This window comes from Bactrocera tryoni, chromosome 4 (genome assembly GCF_016617805.1).
Source record: "Bactrocera tryoni isolate S06 chromosome 4, CSIRO_BtryS06_freeze2, whole genome shotgun sequence".
NCBI classification, from domain to species: Eukaryota; Metazoa; Arthropoda; class Insecta; order Diptera; family Tephritidae; genus Bactrocera; species Bactrocera tryoni.
In genome coordinates this window covers 38281614-38297102 of record NC_052502.1, presented here as the reverse complement: position 1 = coordinate 38297102, position 15489 = coordinate 38281614, and the positions used below count along the sequence as shown (strand labels likewise).

At 35.5% G+C, this 15489-nt stretch overlaps 1 protein-coding gene across 8 annotated transcripts in view; it reads left to right on the top strand.

Annotated features, from left to right (window-relative positions):
- Positions 1–277: 277 nt before the first annotated feature.
- LOC120774445 (protein retinal degeneration B) overlaps positions 278–15489 on the top strand; it is a 54718-nt gene continuing 39506 nt past the window's right edge. For 4 of the 8 annotated variants that reach the window (XM_040104090.1, XM_040104089.1, XM_040104087.1 and 1 more), the window contains exon 1: positions 14040–14903. The gene's annotated coding sequence lies outside the window, so the exon portion shown is untranslated. Of the gene's footprint in view, positions 485–14037; positions 14904–15489 lie in introns of those variants that run through there. The other 4 variants (XM_040104094.1, XM_040104092.1, XM_040104088.1 and 1 more) reach the window with 3 other exon arrangements.

Below are 15489 nucleotides of genomic sequence, written 5' to 3'. Positions count from 1 at the left end.
CTCACGAGCGCTCACACTATTATTGCTGAGTACTTGTGCTCCCCATTGGCGTTTGTTTAGAGAAGTGACCAAATTGGTTGTCTATTTACATTTGTGATGAGATCCAATCGGTCCAAATGGGTTCCACCCGAATTCGTGTGGCTCTATCACCAACGAATACGAATGTTCCCGGCAAGAGATGCGAAATGAGCTGAACGTGCGCCACTGGAGCGCCAGCCGAGCGTTTGCTTTTTGTTGCAGCGCCGAGCAAACACAGTTTGCGTGCGGAGCTCGCCAAGGGCGGTTGAAAAAGAAATTGTGTGCAGAAACGCTTCCCAAGTGCGCGACGCTTAATTATTGCAAAAGCGGGAGCGCTGGAAATATACTATAAAATACATACTTACACACAAGTGTATGTCAAATAAATAGAATTAAATTGTTCGTTGCGTGTGGTTGGTGTAATCGCAACTTTGTTGCATTTAGTTTTGCAGTTGCAGCAACAACGGTAATAACTAGCAGTCAAGGCGCTTAAATCTAATTAAGTCTGTGCGAAGGTCTGCGTGTGCCCTGCGTTATTCAATGCAAATTTTCGCTTTTGTAATATTATTTATTAGTCTCTCACTCTTTGCACTGCAAAGTCAAAGCGTTTGACTACCGTTATGTGATTATGTCGAGCTAATATTTATCTTTTAAGTGGACGTTTTATTAGTGAAGAAAATTTTCCGACGTGTGCGCCTACTTGTCCCTGCAAATTTGGCCTGGGCATACCGAGTTGGTAGCAGCTGCTGTTGTTGCCATTGTGTCGGTGACTGTGTATCTGTTGCTGCCATTTGTGTGTGTGTGTATGAAGCTGCTGTGAATCGATTATTCGCACGATGTAAACGGTGTACTGCATTATTTTGCGCTCAAGTGTGAAACAACTGAGATGATTTATTAAAGAAAGTTTCATGTTTTCACTATAAAATGGTCTGAAATCAGAGTTGTGTGTAAAAGTTTGTGAAAAAAGTGAGAAATACGAAAAAAGAAAATGATAAAAAATTTACGCTCCGCCAACTCGCAGATATGTTTTATGGTCGGAATTTTTTTGTTGTTTGGAGAGCAGTGTCTCAGCTGTGCGTAAGTGCTAAATTAAGGTGACCAGATGTGTGCGTTGCCGTTGAAAGTGCAGAAAGGTTCTAAAAGTGTAGTTTTTGTGCATAAAAATTAAAAAAAAATCGAAACAATGTTTTCTTAATATTGGTTAAAGAAAATTCACGTAAGTTTTTCTATGCTCAAGCAAAAAAAAAAAAAATTAAATAAAGCCGAGCTTTAATTTAATGTTTAGTTGGTGGTTAAGAAAGAAAAAACTCTATAAAGCTTTGCGTAAGTTAAAAAAAGTGTTAATAATTTATAAGAGATTAAACTATATAAAACAAGAACAAAAAGTGAACTTCGACTGCACATAACCTATAAGAGGTTTATGTTGTTTGACATAACCAATCTTTAAGTCAAGTTAATGTTACTTAACAAAGCAAAAAAATCTTTATCTTGATTTTGGCCGGTAATTTTGTGTGCCAGCTAGATTGTGGGTTGGCCATCGATAATAATCTTTGCCAAATTTCCAGTTTCGGTTGGCAGCTTTATTTTATAGTGATTCTATCCAAAGACTTTGTTCAGAGTTACCTGCGCTTCTTTAGAAAATAATCTGTACGAAGTACCAAGAAAAAAATGTGTGAAATATAAAGAATGGTCAGTTGGTATATCCGCTATATGAAATAGTGGTTCGATATTAGCGGATCCGATAAATGAGCAGCTTCTTAGAAAGAAAAAGTTGTGTGCAGAATATCAGATCGACTTCTCAAAAATTTAGGAACAATATACCAGACATACAGACATATTTTTATAGGGTCTTCCACGTCTAAGTATTATAAACTTTGAGGCAAACTTCATATATCCTGTAAAGGGTATAAACAGATATGCAAATAACTATTTTTTCAGACAAATTCGTTTCAGAAAAAAAAAATATCATTTAAAAATAACTCATGTGAATTTAACACTGTCCAAAGCCACCAAGGCAGTCATGATATGCACACGCCTAGCCAGCAGATCCTGTGGCTGCAAGCCAGTTATCACAAGATGGCTGTATACCATGATCGTAAGGTCTTTGTATTGTCACTTATGAAGCGGTCGCTTGGGCATCTAAGGTAACGCAGTCTTTGGTAGGCCTTCAACTATCAAAGCCGCAACGGCTCGCCTGTGTCTGTGCTTCAGGGGCAATGCGCACTTATCCAACCGCAGCGCTTGAAGTCATTTTAGAGCTCACACCGCTACATTTAGTGATCAAACAAGTAGCGAAGCATACCATGCTGCTAATGGCAGCAGAGTATTTCGGCAAAGGGAAGATGTGGTTTCAACAAATGAAGGCTCTAAGAGAAGACACACCACTGGCGGTATCCAAGCGACGGCGTTACGATGAGGGTTGACTTTACAAAGAAGTAGGAGATTTGCTCTCGTCAGTAAGGCGGAATGGAGCGATTCCACGCTCGACATACTACTGAGGGGCAGCACTATCCAGTGGTACACTGACGGCTTGAAAACACCAGAAGTCTTTGGAGCAGTCATTGCGGGACCGCATGCCAAACTATCCATACCAATGGGACGTTTTTCGAGCATCTTTCATGCAGAAGTCTTTGCTATAAGTCGGTGTGCCGAAATCAATCTCCACCAAAACTGTCGAAAACAGCCTATCACTTTACTTAGCAATAGTCAAGCGGCACTAAAGGCGATCTCAGCATATGTGGTTGAATCCCTTTTAATGGAGGCGTATGTAGGAAAGCTGAATCGCACAGCAGGCTCCTGGAATGGTTCAGGATGCTGAACCTTTGTGACCATATGTGATATTTGGAAGGGCATAATAGACCATAGGTCGCAGTGCAAAGCCTCAATTATACTATTTATCTATGTATGGAATAGAATAGCTAAGTATTGCTAACTTTAAGGATCTTAAAAAAGAATTTTTATTGTTAAAAATTCAATGAAATCTATATTTTTCATTACATTTCCCTACTTTTCACCATTTTCGCTGAATTTCCATATATGCTATTATATGTTAGCATTGTTTTCCAGACAGATCTATAACCTAGCAAACTATCAGCAGGTATTAGGAAACAATACCAATTAGTTATGGTATTGTCAATTACATATCAGTACATAACAATGTTCGGAAAAAAATCATAAGCTTTTTAATAGTTTATCAGAACTTATCGGCTATTTACCGCTTCTTATCACAAAACCATAATCTTTGATAAACATCAATAATTTACAATGCGAAACAATTTGAGCAATTTCTTTTGTAGACGCTCGGTATGTTTGTAATTATTTTGGAAACGTAAAAAGCACAATGAACTTTTTCACGGGAACCATAATTTGCGATAGTAAAATCAATTTAATAAACAAAAAAAACATATACTTGTATTTGTGGACAAAGGAAGGCAAGGGGTGATAAGCGCGAGCTAGGCAAACTCTTCGCCATGCTATCTCGCAGATTTTTTATTGGCCACATGCCTGAGATATCATTAAGTGAATGTGCTATATATGTATGTATTTTTAGAAGCGCATAAACAAAGAAAACACAAAAGTTATAAATAATTGCAAACATGAATAGCTTTTAACAAATTGTGTGCGGTAAACAAAGGATTGCAAAAATTAAATGAATTAAGAAGAGGAACAAATAACTTATTAGCATATATTTATGTGCATATTGATAAATACTTGTATGTATGTAAATACACTCACACATGTGTTATTATTTATATTTGCGTTAAAAATTTACGACTTTCGTTTTGTTTGCTTATAATTGAAATTTATTTTGTTTGCTGACGTCTGGTTACCTGTGGCGCACAATTAAGTCAAATTCTTCAATGTAAGAGAGAAAGAGAGGGAGAGTCTCGCAAGCGCTCAACAGCTGGCGCGTGGCGCACTATTAAAGCGGCGCTCTCTTATGTTCCAAATTTTTTGCATTTATGGCTTACATCAAATAAAGTGGAGCAGTAGTGGAGCTGATAAATAAATACATATACATACATACATATGAACATATATAAAAATGTATGTACATACATATGTATATAGGGAGAAACGCACAAAATATACACACACCATCTGCAAATCGCACTGTTGAATTGCGCGTGGAGCGCAAGGTCATTTCGATGTTGCAACCGTGATCTTCGACCAACTCAACAACTACCAGAAAAGCAACTCGTTAACAAGACCGCACTCAGCTTGTAAAAATTAAAATGTTTACTTTACAAATAAAAAATATTCGATTAAGTAACTGTTTGCTGTGTGAGAACACGGCAAATAAAAATTTAATTCTCACACACACACATACATACATATACATATGTATGTATGTAAATAATCATATTTGCATACATATTTATTTATACCCTGAACAGAGTACATTGAGTTTGTCCCGAGGAAATCGTTGGACACGCTATAAAAATATATACATACATACTATGTACATTAGGGTGCTTCAAACAACATTTTGAATTTTTTTTTTGAACTTTCTGAATATGTGATGGTTATTTTTGAGAAACGAAAATTAGTTGGTGAAGTTTTAGTTTGAATGAAAAAACGAAAGTTCGTATGTAAAATGTATGGGAACCTAAAAAAAATAGCGACCCCTTAAAGTTAAGCTACAGCGCCTGGCTTGAGGAAGGATTTTTTGTTTGTCATTTGGGGTAAGAGTTGAAAAAAAAAATTCAAAATTTTTTTTTGAAGCACCCTAATGTACATATGTATATAAATACATGTATAAATGATCAGCGCGACGAGCTGACTCAATTTAGCCATGTCCGTGTGTCTGCCTAAACATACAATAATTAGTCCGCCAGTTTTTGAGATATCGATGTGAAATTTCACACACATCCACTTCTCTTCACGGAGCTGCTTTTTAGTTGTCAACGCCTATATGGAACTCCTATAGCATATATGTATGTATGTATGTACATACAAAGCTCTCATATGAACTGGTCGATTAAAACCAAGTTCTTATATAGGAAACTTTTTTATTCAGCAAGATATTTTCACTAAATTTGGTATAGATAAAATCCCCGTAAAAAATTGGTCAGATTGGATCACTACGTCATAAAGCTGTCATACAAAATGAAAAATATTAAGCTAAAATATAAGAAATGCCTCTGTGAAGGGTATTGTAGCTGGAAGGCAGTCGCACTTGATGTTTCTTTGTTATCATGCGGTTCCCTATAATTCTGCTTAGATAATCCACTTGTTTGCAATTCTCAAACGTCAGCTGAGTTGACGCTTTTTTGTCGTCAGCGCAAATATGTTTCACATCATTTTTGAGTTTCACACAAAGCACTAAAGTGTCGTTGACATGCTTATGTAAAGAGTTCATCATTACGGAAGAAGTACGGCCCAATGACGCCGCCGGTCCATAATTCGCGCCAAACCGTAATTTCTTCAGAAAGCAATGGTGACTTATGGAGTAGCGGGGAAAAATATGGCGTCCTTTGCTGTCCCTATCGGTCTACTTTTGTAGCGTCCCTATTGAAAACCCCGTTATATCTGCAAAATCTCGCGATTCCACTGATCAAGCAGTTCACTGAAAAAATTTGAATTTGAAAAAAAGAATTTGCCTTGCTCTTATAATTATGATACCCATAAAATAATTCACACTTTGGCTATGAACGCCAATGGTTTCAGAAAAGACCAGGTTTAACTATTAGGCGGCTGTACATACATACGTATGTACATATATCCACTTGCAAGTCAGTTAAAACGCGCTTTTCGTGATGTTTTATTTTTTGAAGAGGCATTTTGAAATTTTTCATTGCATTTAATCAATACAGTTAATGATCGAAGGACTAGTCAAATTTTTGAAAAAGTCGTTTTTGTGAAAAAATTTACAGCTATATTTAGAACAGCTTGAAAAAACATGGTTCTTCTCTTCACTAAATCCTATACATTTGATAATTAAAGTCACCAAACAGTACAAAATTACTTCCATCGCTCACTAAAATTAACTTCTTAATGAAAAGGCTATATTCAATGTAAAAAGTTAGTATTTCGGGCTATTATTCTGCTGTGCACCGACTTCTTGTTAGTGTCGTACTAAATTGATGTTTCCACGGTTAACCAACTAAATTGATTGGTTATTGTCAAAACAGGCATATAAAAAATATTGTAACCCACTACTCTCTCAGTTAGAAAGTCTATGACTACCCAAGGTTAGTTGTTCCCGGGAGGATATTGTTACGGCGACAAATACTCATTGTGACTGATGTTGACTACTGGTGCTGGAATTTTAGTACTTCCATGTAGATTTTCAGTCGCTTATCAATGGTGTATAACATTTTGTTTTACTAAGTGGGGCAAATTTCTGCGTTTGAGGGAAAACTTATGGTGGTTTTGCTTATGAGAATATTTCAGCTTTAGTTGTTGTAATCGCCTTTGCTTTCATTAAAATCAGTGCCTCAGATTAAGTGAAGCGTACCATACATTATAACCTTGTTCGAGCTTTATTTTGATTTAGAGTGTTGTTTTGTTGAACAAGACTTCTTGAGTTCTGCGTAGTCTTTCCATTGGGGAAATTTAGAATACTTACTGTTGCTCTCTTATTTAAACATTTTGACAAATTTTATTACAAATTAAAATACACAACAGAACCGACGGGTCTCTGGAAAATGTTTGTAACAATAAAAAATTCTAAAAATATATTTAATTTTTTATATGAGAAAAATTTGAAAAAAACTGTTGGGTTTTACCCGAGAAAACCCATCTTCCCAACTTCTTAACGCTTGATATCTATTTTATGTTATTTTGTTCTCCTTCACTAGATGGTAACTGTATTAGAATTTTTGCATCCTGAACAGGGTATATAATATTAAGTTTGCCACCAAGTTTGTAACACCCAGAAGAAAGCGTCGGAGACCCTCTAAAGTATATAGTAGTATGTTGAGCTGAGTCGAATTAGCCGTGTCCGTCTGCCTGTCTGTCTATATATATACGAACTAGTCCCTCAGTTTTTAAGATATGGTTTTGAAGTTTTGCAAACGTCATTTTCTCTTCAAGGAGCTGCTATCGGACCACTTTAACATATAGCTGCCATACAAACTGAACGATCGGAATCAAGTTCTTGTATGGAAAACTTTCACATTTGACAATGTATCTTCACAAAAGTTGGCACAGGTTATTTTCTAAGAGAATAATGTAATCTCCGAAAAAATTGTTCAGATCGGATTACTATAGCATATAGCTTCCATACAAACTAAATGATCGAAATCAAATGCTTGCATGGAAAACTTTCTCTTTTGACGATATATCTTCACGAAATTTGGTATATGTTAACATAAAGTTACTAAAGGAAATTCTCCTGTGAAGGGTATATTAGCTTCGGTGTAGCCGAAGTTAACGTCTTTTCTTGTTTTGTTTTAATTAAGCAGTTTTTAAATATTTTCCTGAAGAAATAATCAACACCTTTGTCTTGTCTCAAAGTAAGCTTAAGTCCTTACTAAATTTCGTAAATGTGTACAATGAAGACTGCGAGTTCAGTGAAGGTTTTAAAGATGTTGCTAGGCGCTAAAATATCAAAAATCCACTTGCTGGAAAGAAAAGGAAAAAATCGCCACTTCTGAGTAATTTTTCCAGGCGCAGGGCACAAGACATTCTGCTGTAAAGTTTTCAACAATCCCTGCGATGGCGACTATAGTGAATCATAAAATTCAATTTTACAAAAAAAAAATTGTATTTCTTTAAAGAAAATTAAGTTTTAAGCCTGTCTACACATTTATTTTATTAGTTTTGTGTGGCAGCACACTTGATATCCTTGAGAGTGCTTCAGAAGTTATTTTAGTGGATAACATTATACTTCCTGTCGCACCGATAAACTTTAAAAACTATCCTTCAACAGATTAAATTAAAACCCAAGGCACAAACAATTTTTTTATATGTATTCAGGGATGCTAATTGCATAGTGCATTTTTCTAATTAATAAGAAAACTTTAAATTTAAAATTTAAATTCTTGCAATTTCATTTGACTTTAACACTTTGCTCTAACTTTAATCGCACGACAAACGCTTTGATTGCAGCAATATTGTTTTTGTATCGTAAAGATAGATAAAGTAAAACTTGCGCACTGCAAATGCTAAAGTTCAAATCCATTTCCTCGCTGAACAAAGTTCGCGTGCACTTTATATCCATTGAATGGAACTGTAAAATGATTGTCTCTGCCAGCTAAGCTCTTTTGTTTTGGCGTTTTTTTTTCCTTGGATTTTCCCATTGGCGCCTTTCATACTGGCACGGAAAATGAAAATGACTTTTTTTGTCTTTATGTTTGTATGTGTGCACATTTCCTGTTGCATTAAATCGATTGCGATTGACCAAGGTCTCAGCTTAGTACAGTATTAAATGTTTTGTTTTTCCTTGCAGATAATAATAATATGTACAATACGAATAAAAAACAAAAACTAAAACTACAACAAATAAAATAATAATAGTAAAGTGGAGTATTCGCTTTGCGATCAAAATTTGAGATAGTGTGTAGAAAACATTACCTATAGCAAGAGGGTATATAAGAGCGAGTGTCACTTAACGCTATTTACAGTTCGAACGGTAGCCAACAATTCGAAAATGTTTACCGATAAATAATGATTACTATTTAATTGCTCGTTCATAATGATATTGAATGGACTTCGTTCATTGTTTTACAACTATAACAAATCAAAAGCGCTTTCTTTAGTTACTCAGCTGTAAATTAGATTGGAATTTCTTATGACATTTATATTTGAATTGTGCTGGGTCAAGACCAATTCTTCAGTATACACAAAAATTAACTGATTTTCTTTTAAGTCAATACGAGTATGTTTTACCGGTCCAAAAAATGCTAACATTTATTTCATTCTGTTCTCTAAGGGCATAAACAAAGTAAGGGATTTCTAACGACTTGCTGAATGTAACTGCATATTTTGAACAAATTGTTCATAAATTAGAAAACAAAGCACCCGTAAATTGTAATTGAATTCCACAGGTGTGAGATGATGACAAAAAATGCTAAGTTGGTAGGATTGTCCTTAGTTACTATACCAAATATGAGCGCGATCTGTTAACCAGTTTTTTAACCAGCAGTTGCTGAAGTCGATACATTTCAGTAGTGTCTTTCGATTTTTACAATGGATAAAAATATCGAACAAAAAATTTCTCTCAAATTTTGTACTTCTAAACAAATTACGTGTACGGAATAGTTGTGTATGTTGGAAAAAGCTTAGGAGACGATCGAGAGATGGTTGAGAACATGCCTCGTTCTGGACGACCTTCGACCTCTTCAACTGATGAAAATATTAAAGAAGTTAAGAATATGGTGCTCAAAAATCGTCAGGAAAGTGTTAGAGAGATGGCAAAAGAGCTTGACTTCTCTCGCGAGTCCGTTCGAATAATTTTGATGGATATTTTGGGTATGAAACGCGTTCTTGCTCGACTCGTCCCATCAAAGCTGCATTTTTTTTCAAAAAGAGTTCCGTAAACAGATCTTTATGAGATTTATAAGTTTGAAAAAAATCAAGGTGATGCTCATTGTTTTTTCGAAATTCTTCGTTTGGTGCATCATGAATTTGTTTCGGAGTGACACCATCGCATTAAGCCACTATTGTGACGAATTTAATCACCTAAACGCAGAATATAGCGAATTGTCGAAAAAGAGCGTTCAGAGCTCGTATTCGTCACAGGAAGGTGTGCAAAATATGCGAAGAAAACTATGAATTATATAGGTTTACATCGTAATTCCCCAACGGTTCCAAAGCAGTAGTCGGTAATTCGTTGTCTTTTGACTTTTGCCTTTGCCACCAATGGCACTGCCAATGATCAAGTTCGCCTTTGAGCTTCAAACATAGTACGACGTTGTCATTATCCAAAAGGCCTTTGTATCTATCAAGCAGTCAATAAGTTTGAAATGCCCCCCACTTCCCCTTCTGAATGCGCCACTGGTAAAACTCTACTCAGAGAGAAAAATAAGCTGTAAAATCTTATTAAAGATATCAAAATAATTTTTTTAAATCACACCAAATTATGCATATCTGAATGCGCTCAAGCACCCGTGACTCTTAACAAAATCCTCAACTTCGGCATTTACAAGAATTTTTTCCATAATTAACCATTATTAGCGGCCTTCCCTATTCCAAACTAAGCGCTAAAAATGACTCCAAAAAATTCCAATTTTGAGTGTAAATTACGTTTCAAAAATGTTGGCTTATCATTTCTAAAGACTATTGAACTTTAAATCAGATAAACATATTTCATACCACGAACAGGTTTGCTGCAAAGTTTATGTAACAGGTCAATTGAAAAGTCACCAATCTGACACATACATAGATGACGCTATCATATGATTTTTAGTTAGTCAAAACCTTTAAAATGCGAGTATAAATTTGACAAGTGTCAGATCACTAGCTTGGGAATTACATCATTTTGAGTGAAGCAAATTTTTCTATTGTGAAAAAATCAATAAAAAGTAATCTCGCGTGTTGATAAATATTTCTTTTTAAAAGAAAAAACACAGTTGGAGCATAAACTTGGTTTGTTGACGAGTTTTCGGACACTGCTCCAGGAAAGGCAACCATTAAGGATTGGTATGCTAAGCTTAGACGTGGTGAAATAAACACCGAAGACGAAATAATTATTTTTAATGACCGTAAATTAAAGTTGTTCGAGATAGTGGGCACTCTAGAGATGTCAACTCAACGTGTCACGAATATGTAGGTATGAGAAAGCTCTTTGTAAAGTAGTTGTCGCGCTCACTTTTGACCAAAAAACAACGAGCAGTATATGGATAAGTTCAAACGCAATAAGCCGTAATGACATTGTATGAAACATGGCTTTACCATTTCACTCGGAAGTCCAATCGACGAACATGCGAATGGGCTGCACACGATGAACCGCACCAAAAAACGGAAAAACGCAACAGTCTGCTGGCAAGATTATATGGTAGCGTCTGTATTTTGGAATGTGAAAGGAATAATTTTTATTGACTATTTAAACAAGGAAGAACTATCAACACTGAGTATTATTGGATCGTTTGAAGGACGAAATTGCCGAAAAACGGCCGCATTTGAAGAAAAAGAATGTGCCGCTTTACCAAGAACAATGCAGTCTGTTTTTTCGAATTGGACTTTGAAATGTTTCCGCATCTACCGTATTCTCCAGATGTGGCCAACAGCGACTATTTCCTGTCCTCAGATCTTAAAACAATGCTTGTTGGCTAGAAATTCTCGTCAAATGTAGAAGTTATAGCCGAAATTGAGACCTACTTTGAAGCAAAGGAGAAACCGTGCTACAAAATGATATTGAAAAGTTGAAGTGTCGCTGTAATCAGTGTATCACCCTAGAAGAGAACTATGTACATACATATGTTGAATAGAAAAAAAATAATTTTCCTAAAAAAATGTGTTTTACAATGGTAGACCGGGAACTTTTCAATTGACCTAGCGAACTAATCCTTCTGTTTTCGTTTTGAACACACTTTTCCTCGGACGCTGTTCATTTTTCGAAAGGGCCGATATTGAACCACTATAGCTATGTATATAGTTACTAAGCTGTTATATAAACTGATCGATCAAAAACATGTCCTTATATGGAACATTTTTTAGTGGAAGAGATATATTTTCGAAAATTGACTTATTATTTAGTAATATTGGAAGAAAAGTTTCGAAAATTGATTATTTAGTAATATTGGAAGAAAAGTTTCCAATCGGACCACTATAAAATATAGCTATCAATTTGACCGCACAAAATCAATGTCTTCTAAAGAATCTTGGAATTTGTGAATAACCGAAGTTGTTTTAATGAACTTTCTATATAAAGCTATGTTATTTCATCTCAAATTTCATAACTGAGCTTACTTTCACTAACAAAGGAGTGTCTTAAAACTGCAAAATTCATTTCACCATTTCAGTTTTTGTAATTAAACGCAAATCTTTCTCCCTTACTCACTTTCTCCCAAGCTGGAATGCAATTAGCGGAATTACAATTTCGAAATTACTTTTCTACGCGCCGCCGAGGGGCTTAAAATTGAATAAAAATTTAAAAACACATATCCACATACATATGTATATTTATCACGTAGGTTGTCCACACATTTGGTTCACAGTTGACGTTTCCGTGCTGCCTGTCATCATTTTCTGCTGACTTTTTCTTTCAACACTTGCTTGCGATTCTTGAAAGCGTAAATTGGCGCACATTTTGTTGAGTTTTTCATTTCACGGCCAAACGAGTGCAAACGGCTAAAGTGCTGCACAGCTTCCCCTCCTACCGCCATATTCCTACATACATATGTATGTACATATGTATGTACATATGTATGTATATACTAAAATTGTTAAACAGCATCATCTCCAACAAAAAACACCAGCTAACACAATTACAGCAAGAGCGCACGTAGGTACTCGAATGCCGTGACGTCATTGATTAAGTCTAAGGACGTTCGTTAGTTCATTCGTGTTCGTGACGTCATAGCTGTGCTCAGTTCTCGCCTTTGTTATTTAGCAAACGAGTGCAAGCAGTGTAAACGACAATCAGTGACGTAGCCGCCAATTATGTTTACTATCAGTGAAACGGAAAGCGTGGAAACTACAAAGAACGCCAACAATGAGAGTGGAAATGAGAAAAAACGTAAAGTTTTGTAGAGGAGGTGTGAGAGAGCTGACACAGCTGTGAAAGAAAAAATATGAAAAGCTTTCCTGAATACGCTTATATGCATGAGTTTAGGACGCTCTCTGCTAATTGTTTGCTCCTGCGCAGGTGACGCGCTTGTGGATAGGGTTGCCTCACTTGTAAGCATTTTCGTGTTTATGTAGCTTTGATAGGATATTTGTATTATTCACCATTTTTTTTAATGCGCGTACTTTTACTTAAATTAGCGCTGTTTATTTTCCAGTGAAAAATTTACTCAAAGGCTTTCGAATTAATATATTTTGATTTCATGGATCAGCATATATGTATATGTACTTTACGGTTGCCAGATAGTTACGTAATCATATAACTTTTTAGTAGATGTAAAAAGTCTTTAGTTTCGGGATTGCAATAAATTTTATCTCAAATTCAATGTCTCGTTGAGTCGATTCAGACTGGGTTAGTCTGTTTGTATATACGCGAACTATATTCTCAGTTTTTGGGATTTCAGTCTGAACTTTTGCACATAATCTATTTTTCCCAAAAGGTCGCTTATTTGTCGAAACTGCCTCTATCGTACTATAATATCACAAATCTATCGTACAAACTGAAAAATCAAACTCAAGTCCTTGTTTGAAAAAATTTCTTATTTGAAAAGATATCTTCACGAAATTTGGCATGGACTATTATACAAGGCACCATTACAATCTTCGAACAAACTGTTCAATTCGGACTACTGTACCATATAGTTGCCATACAGACTGAACGATCAGAATAAAGTGTTTGTATAGAAAACTTTTTTTATTTTAAAATATATTTTCAAGAAGTTTTTTATTGATTATTATACAAGCCAACACCATAATTTTCGAAGAAATTGTTTAAATCGGACCACTATTGCACATAGCTGCCCTACAAACTGACCTATCAGACTCAAGTCTTGAAAAATATTCTTATTTTCCAAGATATCTTTACGAAATTTGGCATGAATTATAATTCAAGAAAACGGTAAAATCGCATGAATTATAATTCAAGAAAACGGTAAATTGTTCACATCGGAACATTATAGCATATACATAGCTGCCTTACAAGCTGACTGATCATGCTCAAGTCCTTTCTGAGAAAACTTTTTTATAGGCCACATTACTTTCTTCAAATTTGGAATGTGTTATTATCCAAGGCATTGGTTCAATCTTCGAACAAATAGTTCAGATCGGACCAAAATATTTTGTAAGTCGTTTTTTTATCATTTTACATTAGGAATATCAAAAAATATCAAATAATATAAAAAAATATAAATTAGAAATATCAAAAAATATACAAATATCCTTCGCCCACAACACTGTGCCGCTAACGCTTGGCAACCCTTGCCACATTGCCTGCGAAAAGCTTTTACCGCCAATGTCGTGAAGATTAAAAGCAAACAACACTCGGCCAGAAGCAAGCAGTCGCCAGCAGAAACGGTCCGTGCCCAGTCGTTGAAAGTAACAGTTACAAGCAGATCAACAGCAGCAGCCATAGAAGAACAGTTATTGTGGCTAATAGAACGGTTGCTGCCGAGACGCGTTTGCAAAGTACGCACACGCATACAAACAAATGTTGCGTACGTGCGTTTGAAGGAGTGTGTGTGTTTGTGACTTACACTGTGTGTGTAGAGGTGCGTGCGTGCTGCATATATGAATCCAGTGAAATGCCAAGCTGTTAGACAACGCTTTGGGTCATTTGTGTCACTTTTGTGAAACGGAATAGAGACGAAAATTGCAGTAGAAGTGGCAGTGAAATATGAAAAAATAGCAAATTATATTAAAAAGTAAAAAAAAAATAAGGAAAAATAAAATTTGGTGAAGAAAAGCGGAAAAACTGCCGCCAGTGGTTATAAAGAGTTTATATAGTATATGAAAAGTTAGAAATATTACAATTATACACATTTGCAAGCGCACGCAATTGTTATTGGTGGAAAAAAGTACGTGTTTTCCATAAAAAGTGTATATGAAATTATTTGAAAAAATTAATACAATAAAGAACATAAATAAAGTGTAATAAAAGTGTTTGAAGCTGATTAATATAAAGTGAGTGCTGCCACATTATTTAAATACAAATTGTCAATAAACAAACTGAAAGTGTATACGCAAAATGTCCTTCAGATTTCTGCAGCCGAGCAGGAGCTGAAGAAAGGTGCCTGCGCCCACGCACAACAGCAAAAAAGGCATCAGCAACAGCAACAGCAGCAGTGGCTGTCGAGAAAGTCAAGGAATTCAAAGACGTAATTCGAGAGCAATTTTACTGTTAAGAATGTTTGTGGGTTGGAATTTGAGCAATTTGTATTTTTGGTTGTAAATTGCAGCCATTATTTTACTAGCAATATTTTGTGAAAGCGCGCTGGTGCTCATAAATCGTTTTTTTCTTATTTAAATATTTTGAAATTTTCTCAAAAATATTTTTTTAATTTAAATATTGTCCAATATTTCTCAAGAGCCAAAACAAATCGAAAAACGCCAATAAATTTACTTTTCATTTAAAACACAAAAAGCAGCAATAAAGCTGAGTGTTGACATATGTTTGCAAAATGAGAATGAGCAAAAACACTGGTGCATATGTACCTACGCACACATACATATACGCACATACACGCTCTTAACAGCCGAAAATTTCAGATTTACTACGCGCCTATCGGGAATACCGATACAAAGTTATGTTGAGCAGCAATTCATACCTGTCACACTCACACACACATACACACTCATACAGAAATTCAGCAATAGACGTGTATTCCCTTAAGTTCCGTTAGCGTTTGTGTTGTGACAATTTTATTTTTAGTTGTTGCGTGTGTAGAAATATCCTGCAGCGCA